We start from the raw sequence: 16,364 nt of genomic DNA on the forward strand, positions 1-16,364 counted from the left end.
AAGCTCTCACCTGGAAGTTTTTTTTTTTTTTTTATGAAAATTAATCAAGATATTTAATAGACAGTGCAAACCATAATTTCATCTGAATATAAATGTATGCACATGTTTCCAATGAGTTATCTATCAGTTATCACAAACAGCAACAAGGACCTTATAGCTATGTTAGAAAACTGTGTAGTTGGAACTTAATTCTGACAATCTCACGTGCTCTCAAGAGAACACCATCCATTTCAAATCAATGTCACAAACTCCAAAAGACCAGGGGAGCAAGGAGGTGGGGAGTGGGCCAGAGTGGCAAACACAGGGCCAGTACACAAGTGATGGACAGAAATACAGCTCTGGAGGAAATCAAAATCAGATGCATTATTACAGCTAAGGGCAAGGAAAAGCCTGTGGCTTTTTAAAAATGACTTTTCTGCCAGTACCATACAAGTATACAAAGAGATGTGCGGCAAGTCAACTGACTTACAACTGTAATCGGTAGACCCTTTCCATTGAGGATTCAGCAGTGGAGTCAGCGTAGTCCAGAAGCTTAATGTTGGATTTGCAAATACAGTTTATTTTACAGAAATTCAACATTATAAACAGCAGGCACTTCCCACCCCGCCCGTCCCACCAGGTGCAGACCATGCTATGCAGAGAGTGAGCAGCAATGCGGCCCTACTGCTTTGGAGTGAGAGTTGAGAGCGATGGAACCTGCCTGCACCACGTCCTGCCTGCCCCCCACACACACATGCCTGCTCGCTGCACAGGCCACCAGAGTCTGTCTGGGCCCAGCCCGCGCTGGACCCGTTACATGGATCCAGCCCAGTTCTCCAATTCCTTCATGTCGTCGTCTTCCTCTTCTTTCTTCTTGGCGGGTTTTGATGGTCGGGCTATAGAGGGAACATTTGGTAGAGACACTGTTTCAAGTCCACTGATTTCCAGCAAATTCTTGTCTAGTTCCTCCTGTTCTAGTTGTTCTAATTCCGCCATGAGCTCATCCTCGTCAAACTCTTCTCCAAACCCTACAGGTTTTGAAATTGCTGTTGAAATCTCCGCAAGTTCTTGCTGGTAAGCAATGTCCTGCATTAACTCATCAGCTCTATCGATGTCCATGTTGTCGTGGGCCGCCTTCATGGCCTTGGCGGCATAGCCCATGTTCTTGAGCACCTCGGTGTTGGTGTTGGCATTCTCCAGGGCCTCCCGCTGGAACTCAATGATTGGATAATGTGCCGTCGATCTGTGCCAGCTGCTTCTTATACCTTTTCTTACGCTTCAGTGTCTGGAGGGCCGCGCGCTTGTTTTTGGTGCAGTGCTTCTTGGCGGCCGTCAGCTCCTGCTCGATTTTCTTCTCCAGAAACTCCTGTTTCTTGCTTAACATCTCCTCCGTGTCCCGCAGCCGCTGGATGGCCTCCTGCGGGGTCGGGCCGCCCTTGCCGGCCTTACCCCTCCAGCTCCGAACAGCTTCCCGATCACCGACATCGTTGCTGCTCGCCACGCCGGCCTTCGCCGCCTGCTCCGGCTCGGCTCGGCTCGGCTTGGCTCGGCTCGGCTCCGGTGCCCGCTCCCAGCCTCGCAGCTCCCGGCCTCCCAGCCTCGCAGCTCCCAGCCGCCGCAGGCCTCTCCTCCGCCTCCACCCCGCAGCTGGGCCCGGCCGCGCCACCTCCCAAAGGCCTCACCTGGAAGTTAAAAAAAATCAACCAGGGACCGGGCGCCGTGGCTCAAGCCTGTAATCCCAGCACTTTGGGAGGCCGAGGCGGGTGGATCACGAGGTCAAGAGATCGAGACCATCCTGGTCAACATGGTGAAACTCCGTCTCTACTAAAAATACAAAAAATTAGCTGGGCATGGTGGCGCGTGCCTGTAAGCCCAGCTACTCAGGAGGCTGAGGCAGGAGAATTGCCTGAACCCAGGAGGCGGGGGTTGCGGTGAGCCGAGATCGCGCCATTGCACTACAGCCTGGGTAACAAGAGTGAAACTCCGTCTCAAAAAAAAAAAAAAAAAAAAAAAAAAAAAAAAAAAAAATCAACCAGATAGTTTGAATTCAGCCTGTGCCTGCATAAATATGACTTGAGATTATAGACTCTTGAGGGAAGTGTTTTTTCTCCTCTACTCACCACAAAGGTTTGAGATAGACAATTTTTTTGAAATTCTTAGAGAAGTAGGATTACTTTTAGATCACTTTTATGTGGAGGTGTAGCATTTAGTGTCCCAGCTTTTTGTTGGGGGTCCCCTGTCACACTTCCCATTTTGAAGGGGCCCTAACCTTTGCTCTGCTATCAGGAAAGAAGGGAAGGAAATCAGATTGGGCAGGCAGCTAATACTGTCTACTACAAAATACTGTCTTAAATAAAAATGCCATTAAGGTAATGTAAATACACCTCAAAGTGACGAAAAGTAAAGGCTAAGAACAGGAACAAAATCCTTACAGGTTTACCTGAAGACATGGTGTGAACTGACTCTAAGGCCTTACACATCTCTGCATTAAGATTCAGACATCATTTTCTCATTCTAGAAATGTTCCTCGTGCTTTTTGCAGTATACCTGTAGAGATTAACTAGCAAAGCATTGAATTCACCTCCTTTAAAAAACAGAACGATATATATATACATAATAAATATACATATATAAATGTATGTGTTAATTTCTGCTATATTTCTAATAGTACCCTAATATAGAATATACACTATATAATATATATTACACATATTTACTATGTATAATGTATCATATATAGAATATATATGACATATAATAGTGTTAATATAATTACTGTGAACATTTTATGAATATGTTATCTGATAACAATATTATATCATTAATACAGAATATAGTAATACAGTAATATTATTAAATATTACTATAATAGTAAAATTACTGAGCGTGGTGGCTCATGCCTGTAATCCCACCACTTTGGGAGGCTGAGGCAGGAGGACCACCTGAGGTTGGCGATTTGAGACCAGCCTCACTAACATGGGGAAATGCCATCTCTACAAAAATACGAAATTAGCTGGGCATGGTGGCACATTCCTATAATCCCAGATACTCGGGAGGCTGAGACAGGAGAATTGCTTCAATCGGGGATGGAGGTTGTGGTGAACCGAGATCACGCCATTGCACTCCAGCCTGGGCAACAAGAGTGAAATTCCGTCTCAAAAAAAAAAAAGTAAAATTATTTTTAACATATTAATATTAGTATTGTAATATATTAATATATGCATAATATATAATATACTGTAATACATAAGTTTATCATTATATTTAATAGGATATATTATAAAACTATATTATATTATAATTAGTGTTAATACTACATTATGGTATATAGTGTATCTGTTATACTATTAGTGTATTGTCAGGAACATGGCAGAATGAGCACACTCCAACTCTGATATGAACAAATAGCTGGGAGTGTCAGTTCTTGCCAGTACTGACAGCAGCTGGGGGCTCTGTAAGCATTCTTGTGTTTCTTTCTTCTTGCTGTCTGATGAATTCATTAGGATAAATTACTGGAAGCAAATCACAGGAGCAAATGCATGCTGATTTAAAATTTGGGGAGGTACTACCTAATTTTTATTCGGGTACTCTCCCACTAGCAGAGTGAGAGTTCTTTTTCCCTTATACCCTAGCCAACACTGGATATAATTAAAAAAAAAAATCTCTTGCCTGGTCTCTGGTAATCTTGTAAGGGTTCTTACAAACATCTACCGGGTCAGTTTTTCTTCTCTCAAATGCTTTCTCCACTCTCTCCCATTTTGAAAGATGGTGTTTGCGTAGATGAAAGCGATGTGATTTCATGGCAAGGCGCCTGGTTAACGGAGGGGCGCTTTTGCCCCTGGATTCTTGCTGACTTTCCTTCAGAAGGTCTTTGTCCCGCCTGCTCACTGGTCATTCTGCTTGCCTCCGGGACTTACCTCTGCTGAAGGCGGGATTTCGTTCTTTCCTTACCAGCGTTGGCCAGGCTCCATTTAGGTTTCTGTTACAGATCTTAGCCTTGGTCAGAGTTTCCTTCTGGCCCTTGGATTAGGCCTTCCTCTCTGCAATCTTGGCCTTCCCTGGGCTCACTTTGCCCTTTCCAACTGTTGTCTCACTTTGGACCTGCCGTCTGTCAGCATTCTACTGCATCCTGCACTCCCCAGTGGTAAGTGAGTGTGAGGGTTCTGGTGGCTTTCTCACTGGGGAAATATCTTCCAAGTGTCCCAACCTATATGTACTCAGACTTGGTAGATAAACTGCCCAGCACAGATACCCATTGCTCTAAAATTTCTTCTGTGAATATTTATCTATGCAAGGATTAGAGTTGGGGGAACCTTCTCTCTCCTCTCTTCATGTTTCCAAGGGGGTGGGACCTCCGCTAGAGTTACCTTGGCTTTTCTCTAATGCCTCACTTAATCCTCTGAAATAGAGGGGTCTGGAGAAGAAGGTGGGCCTGTGAAGCTCTACAGCTCCTCCTCCCTCCGATCTGCAGTCAGCCTTGGGGTTTCCTGCTGTGGGTTTTACAGGAACAGGCTGTGGTGCTGTTGAGGGAGCCTGTGTTTGTTCGCTGCTGCCTGTGGCCGGGTAGGCAAGGTATTCAGTTGTGAGGTTCTGTATTGGGAAGCCCATAGTATTCCTTTCTCTCTCTCTCTTTCTCTCTCTCCTCACCTCATATATTGTTTAATTCCCTATAGGTGATCATTAAGTTGTTTCCACAGTTTACTATTAAAACACACTACTTTGTAAACATTCTTGTACGTATTTTTTTCTTGCTTCTCCGATAAACTCCTTAGGATGAATTACTAGAAGCAGATTTGCAGGGTCAAATGTAAGCTAATTTTAAATTTGGAGAAGTATTATCTAGTTTTTCTTCAGTTATTCTCTGATTGCTGCAGTGTGGGAGTTCCTCTTCCTCCATATCCAGCCAACAATGGTTATAATTAATGTTTTTTAAAAAAATCTTTGCTCATCTTCTAGCTGAAATATTGTTTTAATTTCCATTCGTTTTATTACTAGTGAGGTTGAGCATCTTTTAAAATGTTTTTCTCCTTTAATTTCCTTGTCCATGTTCTTTGTACATTTTTCCATTAGGGTGGTTTTTCCTTCTCCTTTGATTTGTGTGAGCTATTTTTACGCTGGGGACCTCAATCCTTTGTTGGTGGCAGATTAGTGCAGTGGTGGAAAGCTTGGGTTTTCCAGATGTGATTTTGGACTAAGTTACTTAAACTCTGTCATCACTTTTTCATCTCTAAGTTAATGCATATTTCATCAATAGGAAATTTCACTGCTTTCCTCTCATCCTCCATCTCAACTACGCCCCTCCAGGGAGATCTAGAAGAGGCAGTATTGGTAGCAACCTAGAGAAGTGGGTGGTTATGTAACAGAAATGTATCCAGAGAGAGCAGGAATCATAAGAGAAGAACCTGACCATGTTTTGGAGGACAGATGTAAAGAGAGAAGGTTGAGAGCAGCTGCTCCACTCTGTGCAATGTGGGGAAGATAGATGGGATAAACATTGTTTTTTTCCCTAAGCATTTTTTTCCGCTGGATACTGTCATCTTCCCTTTGCAGACTCTGACCTATCCCTTTGCTCCTTAGACTATTTATTAAAGTTATTTTCTTCTGAGCTTTGATTCAGAACTATATCTCTTTAGTATCTACTTCTGTGTGGCACCAGATTTAAAGAATAAAGAAGCCTCACTGGACTGGGCTATTCAACTCGACACATGAGGCAGATGAGACTCATGAGGTTTACGGGGCAAATATTTTCCCCAATCTGTTATCAGTCTTTTTGCTAAGTGCATGACATTTTGCTGTTTAGGAAAAAAATGGCTTTAGCTTTAAATATTTTAAAACAATGTTGTTATGCTCATGTTAGGATGCCGTTGTCTGTAGGTAACAGAAGGCAGCACAGATGGGTTTAACCAAATGTCTTGTGTCATTTAAAAGGAACTCTAGCAGTCAGGGGCCTCAGACCAAGGACTCAGATCTTTCCACCTTTCTGTTCCTCTTTTGGAGTATTGGTGACATCTTGAGGCTGATTCTTCTTGTGGCTGCCTGCCAGTAACAGTCAGGGCTCCATTCCCCCTTGCTCATGTTTGGGGGACATAGGAGGAAGGAGAGGAAGTCTGGCTTGTCCTGTGGCTCTCTTTTAAGAGAAGGAAGTTTCCTTCCAAACAGTTTCCATCAAACATCTCACCATGTCTCAGATGGTGTCAGCATCTTACCTCTGAAGCTGTCGTTGGCCAAAAGGAGATTTCTGCCCTTGGCTGAAACCAGTGGCTCTCAAAATGCAGTCCGCAGACCAGCAGCATCAGCCCCATTTTGAAATGAAAATTCTCAGGTTCCCACCCCAGACCTACTGAATCAGAAACACTGAGAATGAGAAACTTCAGGTGGTTCTGATGCCTGCTCAAGTCTGAGACTCTCTGGCTCAGACCCACTGCTGGAGCTGGGAGAGTTTATATTCCTTGAATCACACTGGCTGCTAAAGGGAGCGATGAATGGCTAAACACAGCTGAGGTTCTGCAGGAAGGAGGGGAGAAAGGTGCACTCATTTGGGGGGTGCCAACAACGTTCACTATATGGGACATGTGATCCCTAAGTTAAAGGCCAGATGACCTTTTAATCCTGATTTATTTTTCTTTCAACTTTGATTTTAGAATCGAGGGTAGATGTGCAGGTTTCTTATAATACATGGATATATTGTGGGATGCTGAGATTTGGAACACAAATGATTTTGTCATCCAGGTAATGAGCATAGTATCCAATAGGTACTTTTAAAATCCTCACCATCTTCCCACCCTCCACCTTCAGGTAAGCCCTGCGGTTCACTGTTCCCCTCTGTGTGTCTATGCATACTCAACATTTAGTTTCCACTTATAAGTGAGAACATGTGGTATTTGGTTTTCTGGTCCTGTGTTAACTTACTTTGCATGATGGACTCCAGCACCATCTGTATTGCTGCAAAGGACATAATCTCATTCTTTTTTATGGCTGTGTAGTATTCCATGGTGTGTATGTACCACATTTTTAATCCAGTCTACTGCTGATGGACATCTAGGCTGATTCCATGGCTTTGCTATTGTATAAAGTGCTGCAATGAACATATTCATGCATGTGTCTTTATGGTAAAAAGACCCATTTATATATTTTTGAGTGTATGACCAGTAATAGGATTGCTGGGTCAAATGATAGTTCTGTTTTAAGTTCTATAAGCTCCAAACTGCTTTTCACAGTGGTTGAACCAATTTACATTCCCACCAGCAGAGTATAAGTATTTGAAGGTCCATTTTCAATTTTGATAGCTATTTGCAAATTGCCCCCCGGTGGAGTGGGACTGCTTTACACTCCTACCAAGAACTTATGAGAATTCCTGTTTTCCCACAACCCATACCTCGTCAGCTCTGGGTGTCACTACACTTCTAGATCTTTGCTTATCTGATAAGCAAAACTATTATTACTTTAATGTGCATGTATTCATTTCTTATTTAAATTGGCATTTACTCATTGGTGAGGAAAGTTGGGCAATTTTTCACATTTTATTATGCATAAAATTAATTTCTATGTCTTTTTGTAGAGACTGGTCACAGAGGTATTTATATTTATGTTGTTTCCTTGAAGGCTTCTGGCTTCAGCATCATGCAAAGAAAAGCCTTCTCAACTTCAAGGTTTTAAAGTGATGCTCTAATGGAAAACAGATTACATAAAGCATTTCTGGAGTGATAAAGAAGGTCAAGGCGGTTCCATTTGCAAACATTTGGCGTGTTCAGAACTTTTCAGGAATGCGTGTCTTGGGTGTAGAGTGGCACGAGTGTATCTCTTTCCCATCTGGATGCCTGGTTCAAAGGGTGGTTCACCCTTCCATTGAACAATTACAGACAGCTCCGATCTCAGCTTCTGGTCAAGGCTGGAGCTCCCTCTCTGAAGGGTGAGGTCGGGGCTCTGCCACCCCTGCAGGGTGCTCCCCTCTCCCCTGATGTTGTTTGCTGCCCATTCCTAGGGCCTCGTCCGTCCTCTGTAGGTAGCTTCCATATACCAGCTCCTCTGGGTCTTGTTAAAATCCTTTATCAATGCCCGTCTTTCTCAGTGGGGGTGACCTTTAACTCAGCTTTGCTGTCACTACCTGACTTGGATAACCTCCAAAGCAAGGTTGCCATGGCGATCAGCATTCAGCTCAACCAAATCTGGCTTCTGTATCTTATTAAATGTTCCCTGAAAAGGAAATCACACTGAGACACGGAAGACAGGGTCATTCGCGTGGAGGCATAATGTTCTGTCACCCTCTCCCCCTCCCCAATTGCCAGCCTGTCCTCTGCCATGAGTTGAGTCCTTGCTCCTCTTCTCCTTTCCCTAATCTCAGTTGCCATGGTGAGTGTTTACATTTTAGGGGGCGGGAGGGGGCATGGTTGTGGCAAATGTCAATCTGCCTTTCAAAAGACATTTTTATATCTCACATCCAACACCACCAGCAAATGTCAGAAGTGGGAGCATAATGAGGTCGTGATAGAGATGCCGATTGGATGGTGGATACGCTTTTCTTCTTCTTATTGTGGCGTTTTCTGCCTTTTCTTGGGGACACTGTTTTCACCATGACTCTCATTAAATTGAGAGATAATCTCCTTTAAACTACAAGCTCAGTGCTCCTCGCTCTGGGAGAGCAGCTGGAATGTACAATTGCTGCTGGTGGCTTTCAGAAGGTTATTTTGTATTCACTCCATGGTTAAAAGAAGAGAGGAGAAAGCAGGCGACATGGGCACTTGCAGGGTTTGTGGAGGGTGGACCTGGCTTTCGGTCCTTTGGTGATGGTCAGCCTGGGGAAAGGGATGACTGGGCATCAGGGAGGATAAACCACTCTGGGAAAGGGCAGGGGCTGCGGCCAGTCCTGGGGCACATCAGTGGCCTCGGCCCCACATCTGCTCTGGGTGGAGGGGAGGCCTGACCCTCTGGCCAGCCCACAGAGAAGTGGGGTGTGCAGGGCAGGCAGAGGAGGGGGCTCTGCTGGGTGGGGACCTTGCCTCCTTCTGGAAAGTGGTCCCCACTCTATTTGTCTGCTAGGGCTGCTTTCATAATGTATCACAGTCTGAGAGTCGTAACAACAGAAATGTATTGTCTCAAAATTCTGGAGGCTGCAAGTTTGGGATCAGGGTATCAGCAGGGTTGGCTCCTTCTGGGGCCACTCTGTTTTTGGTTTGTAGGAGGCCACCTTCCTGTGTCCCACGTGGGCTTGCCCAGGCATGCCCATGTCCTAATCTTTCTTACAAGGTTACCAGTCACATGGGATACGGGGCCACTCTGATGGCTTCATTGTTACCTCAATCATCTCTTTAAAGACTCAGTCTCCAAATACAGTTCTGATGTACCGGCAGGTAGGAGTGAGGGTTAGGTTAGAGTTTTGGCGGGACTCAATTCTGCCTGTCATTCCTACCTACAATTCCTCCTTGTTCTGGGCCACTCTGGGCCTCATGCCGTATTTGAGGGGAACCACCAGAATGTCTGTTCTGCAAGCATGCCTCAGCAGTGTGCAAAACCAAACAGTGTCTGGGACTTCATGTTTACTAGATGTCCGCTGCTGTCATGACAGAACGCCAATAAAATTTGATGTTCAACTAATATAATAATCTGCTGTTAAAAATAGAATAAAACATAATCTAATGAAATTATAAAAGTTGCCATTTCACTCACTCGTGACGGTGTCTCCTAACCCTCTGTCCTTCTCTTCTGCTGCACTCCACAGAACCATGATACACTGCTTGTAGAAGGAGTAAGTTACTGTTCCCCATTTCCACTTGATTAGAAGCTTCATCCAGGCAAGATCCAGGCCTGCTTTCCTCACCCTGTATTTGGAGTCCCTTGTGCAGGGCCTGGTATGTAGTAGGTGCTCAAAGGGGCATGGTGGATCAATGAAGTTACATGCATTCTCCTTTCTTCTCTATGAAGGAATGAGTGACCGCTGTCTCAAACACTTCTTTGACAAGTCAGTGTCCAGCTTCCACAAGTGTCTGGAAAATCTACCCACAAGCACCAAAGGGGCCTTCAGTTGACGGGGAGTCCATCTCATTCAGCAGACTGTCCTGACTCCAGAGCTCAGCACTGGTCCTTCCGTTTTCTTTTCTTTCCTTTCTTCTCGTTCCCTCTCTTCCTTCCTCCCTCCCTATTTCCCTCCCTCTCTCCCTCCCTCCCCGCTCCCCTCTCTTTTCTTTTCCTCTTTCTTCTCTTTCTTTTTCTTCCTTTCCTTTCTCTTTCTTTCTCTCTCTTTCTCTGTCTCTCTCCTTTCCTTTCCCACTCAATTTCATGTTATTTTTAATTGAAAAATAGTAACTGTACATAATCATGGGGTGCAGTTGTACCCCATGTATTGAAATAATGATATTTCAGTACATATAATGTACAGTGATCAGATCAGGGTCATCAGCATATCTGTCATCTCAAACATTGACCATTTGTCTGTGTTGGAAACATTCGAGATCCTCCTTCTAGCTGTTCAAACCTATCTAGTATATCGCTGTTGGCTGTCATCGTCCTGCAGTGCAGGAAGCCCTCTGACCTACTCCTCCTACCTAGCTGTAAGGTTGTACCCTTCCCCTGATTTTCTCAAGGACCAACACAAACATTGATCTGTTTACAAAACATCACCAAGGTTTGAAGAAATTGCACAGAAGAAAATGAGACCTTAAAGCTGGCCCTGGGGTTTCCTCTCCATCAGACCCCGTCTCTGCTATGTTCCACAGGGCTTGTCACCTGCCATCATCCTCAGAGCAGTCTTTTGCCTGAGTCCAAGTTATGAGGCCTCGCCCTCCACAACTGAGTCAGTTTTGTGTTCTCATGCCCTCACCCCCACTCCCACATACCTCACCCCTATTCTAGAGCCCCCAAACCCCTGTGTCTGGTCTAGGTCGGAGCTAGCAAAAATCAGCTAGCCTCAAAATTATTTGTGGAGAGTTGTCCCTGACCCTGTGGGGGTGATTGCATTTGCCTTGATTATACCCCGAGGTCCACATCCCAATACACCATGTGCATCTAGTTGCTCATCAGGCTCAGCACGCCTGCCTCAGGACAGCTGCATAGGGGTTTAGTCTGTGCCTGTAGGAAAGCCACCAGAGGGGCCTCTCCCCCAACAAGGGAGGGAGCCTGCCCCCAAGGGAAACCAAGCGTCTCCCCCGGAGCCTCTGGAAATCAATGCCCTGGGCTTTGGCTTCATGTATCTCAGCATCAAAGATACCGGGTTTGGTACCGGAGATGCCTGTATTGTAGCTCTCCTTAGCCATAGACTGGGACCAAGGTGACACTCTGAGGCATTAGTGGACAGTGATTTGGCAAAGGGCGGTAAGATTGCTCAGTGAGGAGTGGGTGGCACAGGAATGGCGTCGGTCTCTGATGCTTATCTGGGTGAACCCAGAACATGTGCCAAGAAGCCCACTGACAGGCTAAGTGGAGTGGGGAGAAAAAGAGAGTCCCAGAGTCAGCCCCACGTGGTCACTACACTTCCCATCCCCCCCCTTCACTCCACAAACCTGGGATAAAACCAGCGCCACTGGGTCAGGCCAGAACGACAGGCCTCCTTGGGGACGGGGCAGTGGAAGCCCGTGCCTCTCCCTCCCCTAGGCCTGCCTGCCTGGAAAGAGGGCTGAGGAACCGGGTTGAGGATGAAGCTGGTCCTTGTGATGGAACAGACTGAATTCTCCACATCACTCTCTGTCACTGTGTGCCAGGCACTGCACTAGGGATTCCACACAAATGTTTCCATCCAGGTCTTATGGGCAGCTGTGAGTTTGCAAATAGATCAGTGGGAGCTTCTGTGAGGCCCAGATCGCACTGCGGGGTTGAATCATGGCTGGAATTTGAACCCAGAACTCCCGAATCCAAAACTCACCTTTCGATGACTCCTACTTCTTCCCCACTCTCTCTCCCAGTGGGCAGGGTCCTGGGAAGATGGTGCTCCTGCATGGTTTTGAAAAGCTCACACCAGAGGGGTGATGACGGAAAAAATATTTAAAAAGTCTTCATAGGATCAGTAGCTGCAAACTCAACTCTCTGAGACTCTGGAAGGACCCTAGAATTCTTGGGGCTCCCCTCCTGGTGAAAAGAGCTGGCAGCTGTAAGAATGGCAAGCTCCTTAGGAGCTCAGCACAGAAGTGGCTGGGAGCTCTGGGGAAGGCCAGACCTGCCTCCATGGAGAGGGTATTCTTTCCAAAAGTACCTGCTCTTCCTCCAGCTCACCTGCTGCTTTCTAAGGAAGGATCCTGTGCTGTCCTCACCATGACCATGAGCTACCCTGTCTCCAACCCTTGGAAGCTTGGCTCAACTTCCAAAGAAGGTGTACAACAGACCACACCACCTTGTGCGGCTGCTGGGTGGTCACCAGGAGACTGGCGTCATGTTTTTAAAAGGCGTTAACTCTTTTGTCTCCTGATAATTCCTGCCTTTGCCTTCCGTACACCACCATGATGATCCTGCATCCCACAGCAGCAACAAATCACATCCAATGAAACAAAACCAGTGAGTGGGGAAGCCTGCCTGAGCCTCTGCCTGTGGGGTCCCACTGGTGACTGTGTTTCAGGAAGGGGCAAGAATCCCCGGCGAGCATCAAGAGTGGAACCTGGAAGCTGGAGGAGACAACAACCAGCCCCACCCCAAACCCCAGAAGAGCAGAGTAAGACCCTTCCATCAAGACACGGGAGCTGGGAAGAGCAGCCTGCAGGGTGTAGAGGAAAGGAATGAAGGGGATGTTGGTAAATATCTGCATTGACAGCTGCCATCGAGGACCAGATGGCAACCCTGCACTGGCACCCCCTAAGTCTCAGGGTTTAGGCGCAGTCTCTGGGAGGTGACGGAATCCTGCACTGACCGAGGTAGACCTTTCTCTAGCCCAGCGGAGATGGCCCCAAATAGAAAGAAACTTGAGTTACGGAAAGATGAGGCAAGTCTTCTTACCCACACAGTGAGCTGGGGACTGTGATTTGTGTCAGCCACACATGTTGCAAGGTTTAAAGCCCCTTTCTTCAGGCGGGAGAATGCTAGCTTTGTTTGCATATGGATATGGGAAACAGGGGAGAGGCCGGTCCCCAATCTGGAAGTGTGTGTACTGGGGTGAGGGCCGGTGAATACAGGCTTGTATGGGGCAGGGTCAGAGTGGGGACGGGGAGGAATCATGTCAGGAGGACGTTGTTTGACTTCTTGTCTCAAAGAAGGGAGTGAGGAGGCAGGGGTCAGTGTCTGAGCATAGAGTAAATTTTCCAGGACATGGGTTCTGTGGCTAATTTTTTTTTATAAGCAAGAGCTGACTCCCAGCCTGGGCAAGCAGGCCCCTTTCCCTGGGACTACACTCAGCCCAGCCAGGGGTTCACATGCACTTCATATAGCTCCTTCCTTATGCTCCCTGGAACTTGCCTCCATTGGCACTTGCTGGGCCAACCGCTGACAAATAGCTCCTCAGTGAAGAACTCTGATGCGGGCGCTCTGAGATCAGGGAACCAGAAGGAAATTGTGCTAAGCCTCACACTGAGTGTCGAAATGAAGACAGAGAAGAAATCAAAGAAAAACAAGCAAGAAGAACCTCCAGCAATGCCCCGGATTCACCTTTTCAGGAAACCCATATGTTATTGTTTTACTTATAATATATACTTGAAAACTAAATAGCATCTTCTTTTAATTTCCTGATGTGTTTTGTCACCATCTTGAAAGCAGAAGGCACAAAACAAAACAGGTGTGACGGCTTCCATGACCTCCACGAATCAAGCAGTAAACAAGGCACAATCCCCGTGCACGTGCCTTGTGGCCTGCTACGAAAGAAAGTCCGCTTCTGACTGAAGGGTTCCACTGATTCCTTCTCTTGGAAATGATTCAGGCTTGGGTTCCCTTAATCTCCACCGTATGTGATTAACTAGGTTGGTATCATTTGCTTGATGTGTGCAATTATAAAAACGGCTCTTGTTACCAATAAGCCTGGTAGCTTTCCACAGTTCTGCTTCCAAGCAAGAAATACGCATCCATGACTCCGAGTCACCAGGACATTCACAGATGGAAGACGAAAAATCGGTCTAAAAAGGTGGATTTCCCACAATGATGCTTGGATCCCTTAAATTTCTTAGGCTATTCAGGGCTTGTCCTTATGGGGAGAAGAAGAGCCATGAACCTACCCCATACCCCACCTTCTCTCTTCAAATATAGGAATTCTGTTTGCTAATTTCATTTGGGGAAAAATAAAATACGTTGCCAAAATAGTCTTGAAAACCATGTAACTGAGACAACTAAGAATGGACCGTAAGAAGCAGAAAGCCTTCACTCCATATGGATAAATGGGCACTATGAGATTTTGGATACGTTTTGGCCTTAATCACTGCTGTGTTGATCTGAGTTATGTAACAAGATGTTAAGAAAACCAGTGTGAAGATCATCATTTTAAGCTTGGTCCCATCCCAGTGGGAATGATGGCATCAAGGTCCACACAGGGTCTTGCCATCTTCTTCTAATAAGGGTCATGCCTGGGGAGTAGCTGCTTTTCCTGGCAGCCCCAACTTGGGCTCACTAGCACTTCAAACAGAAGGCAGGGCCATCTTATCCAGAGATGCCACAGCTCAGATGGGTGTTCAGAGGGACAGCCATGCCACCTTGTCCTCTTTAATCTCCATGTGATCTGTGGAGCAGGGACACTGGCGTTTACATCCTGGGCTGCCACTTGCTGGCTCCATGACCTTGGCAGCTTACTCTTCGAACTCCAGCTTCTTCATATTTGAAGTAGGGAGGACAGTACCAACCTCATGAAGGGACTGTAAGGATGAACTCAGACAGCTGATGCGTCATGTGTAGTGGGATGCCTGGCATGGAGTAGGCGCTTACCACTTTGCAACATTTCCATCAGCATCCGCATCCCCAGGAACTCAGGAGTGGGTAGGGTACAGTTCAGGACTGAGCAGTTGCTGGGGCTGCATGTGCGCCCTTTGTGATATTCCAGTGCAACATGTGGCATGGAGGCATAGTGCAGTCATTCCAGGATGAACTCCAAGTTCTCTAGTTCTCCCTGCATTTGGGAAGGGCCAGGTCTCCTGCCTACTGAGTCTGCTGATGTCAAGTGTCCCTTGGAGATTTACTGGAAGGGCATGAACTGGTCTTCCACTCACAAGGTAACTACATGAAGCAGTTTTAAAAAGAGAATCTCCTCAAATTCTCCCTCCCATCCTAGACTTAAGGTGTCAAAGCAGGATAGGCTGTGTCTGGTGTTGTGAACCCCTTGAAGTCTGGCTTGTTAAAGAAGTTGAAATGTTTAGTGGATTTCCTGGGGGGAATGCCCCAAAATAACTTAGCAGAGAGTGGCTTGAAAGAAGGAAAAAAGGCATTTTGTTCCTTCAAGGAGACTGTCAAATACTCAGTCCAAACACCCCCGTAACTAATTCATTAGTTAGCACCAAGCAGACATCTTTTAAATTAGGCAGAATACAAATGAGTCTTGTTTTGTGCCATTAATTTCAATGGTTTTACACAATATTTGAATCACTGGCTTTTCTTCTCCTTTGGAGGCAGACCAAATCAGGCTGAATCTACTTGCATTAGAAGCCATTCATGGGACCCAGCCAGCCCCATCCTGCAGATGGAATGCCATATGTTTTGGCTCGCCCCCCCATATGGAATAGTAATATGCAATCCAGGAATAGAATGTGCTATTTCTTTACATCTGCATTCCCGGTCACCTCCAACCCACAGCACTTTCCATTCTGGACAGAGGTAGGCAAATTTGTCAGAAAAAAAAAATTCAGAAAGATGCTGAGCATCTGAATGGATAGTTTTTTGGTTAACTCTGGTTCCTTCTAGACTCAAGACCTTAAATGTAACCAGCTCCAGAAGTTTGGTGCTCTATGATACGGTATTTGTAAGTATTCTATTTTCACTTTTCCAGGAATATGTTCAGCCTTTTAACTTGGAAGCATAATATTTGACTTTTTGCTATGGTTCTGGAGGCTGTAGAAACTGAGAGTTAAGTAGTCCATGCAAAGGCATTTGAACTTGATTTTATATTTTTTGGGGAAGATCCCAGGATGGAAGAGCAGGAACACTGTGGGTCAGGAGAGGCTCTGGTAAAATGGCATCTGGTCACATTTACAACTAGAACAAAGCTTCAGTTTTTGAAGAGACTTGATGGGAGGAATGGGCCAAAGGTAAGTAAGACTCCTTCTCCCATTAACTCAGGGTGGGGTGGTTGAAAGAGCACCAAACTGGGAGTCTGGTCTTTGTTACTGACCAGGAGCATGACCTTGAGCACTCTGGTATGATATGATAGGAACATGATATAATGATGTTCTTCACCAATCAAATAAAGGAACTAGGTAGAACTGGTGATGGCAAATAGATTTTATCCCTCATGGCATCTTGCCATGGTGGGTACTGCTGAGGCTAGGCTCAGAGGCCGGGTG

At 45.9% G+C, this 16,364-nt stretch overlaps 1 pseudogene; it reads right to left on the minus strand.

Moving 5' to 3' along the window:
• Window positions 1-622: 622 nt before the first annotated feature.
• LOC135274826 (charged multivesicular body protein 4b-like) lies at window positions 623-1,464 on the minus strand (annotated as a pseudogene).
• Window positions 1,465-16,364: the final 14,900 nt, after the last annotated feature.

This window comes from Aotus nancymaae, unplaced genomic scaffold, assembly GCF_030222135.1.
Source record: "Aotus nancymaae isolate 86718 unplaced genomic scaffold, 86718_ANA_hifiasm-v0.15.2.pri h1tg000014l, whole genome shotgun sequence".
NCBI classification, from domain to species: domain Eukaryota; kingdom Metazoa; phylum Chordata; class Mammalia; order Primates; family Aotidae; genus Aotus; species Aotus nancymaae.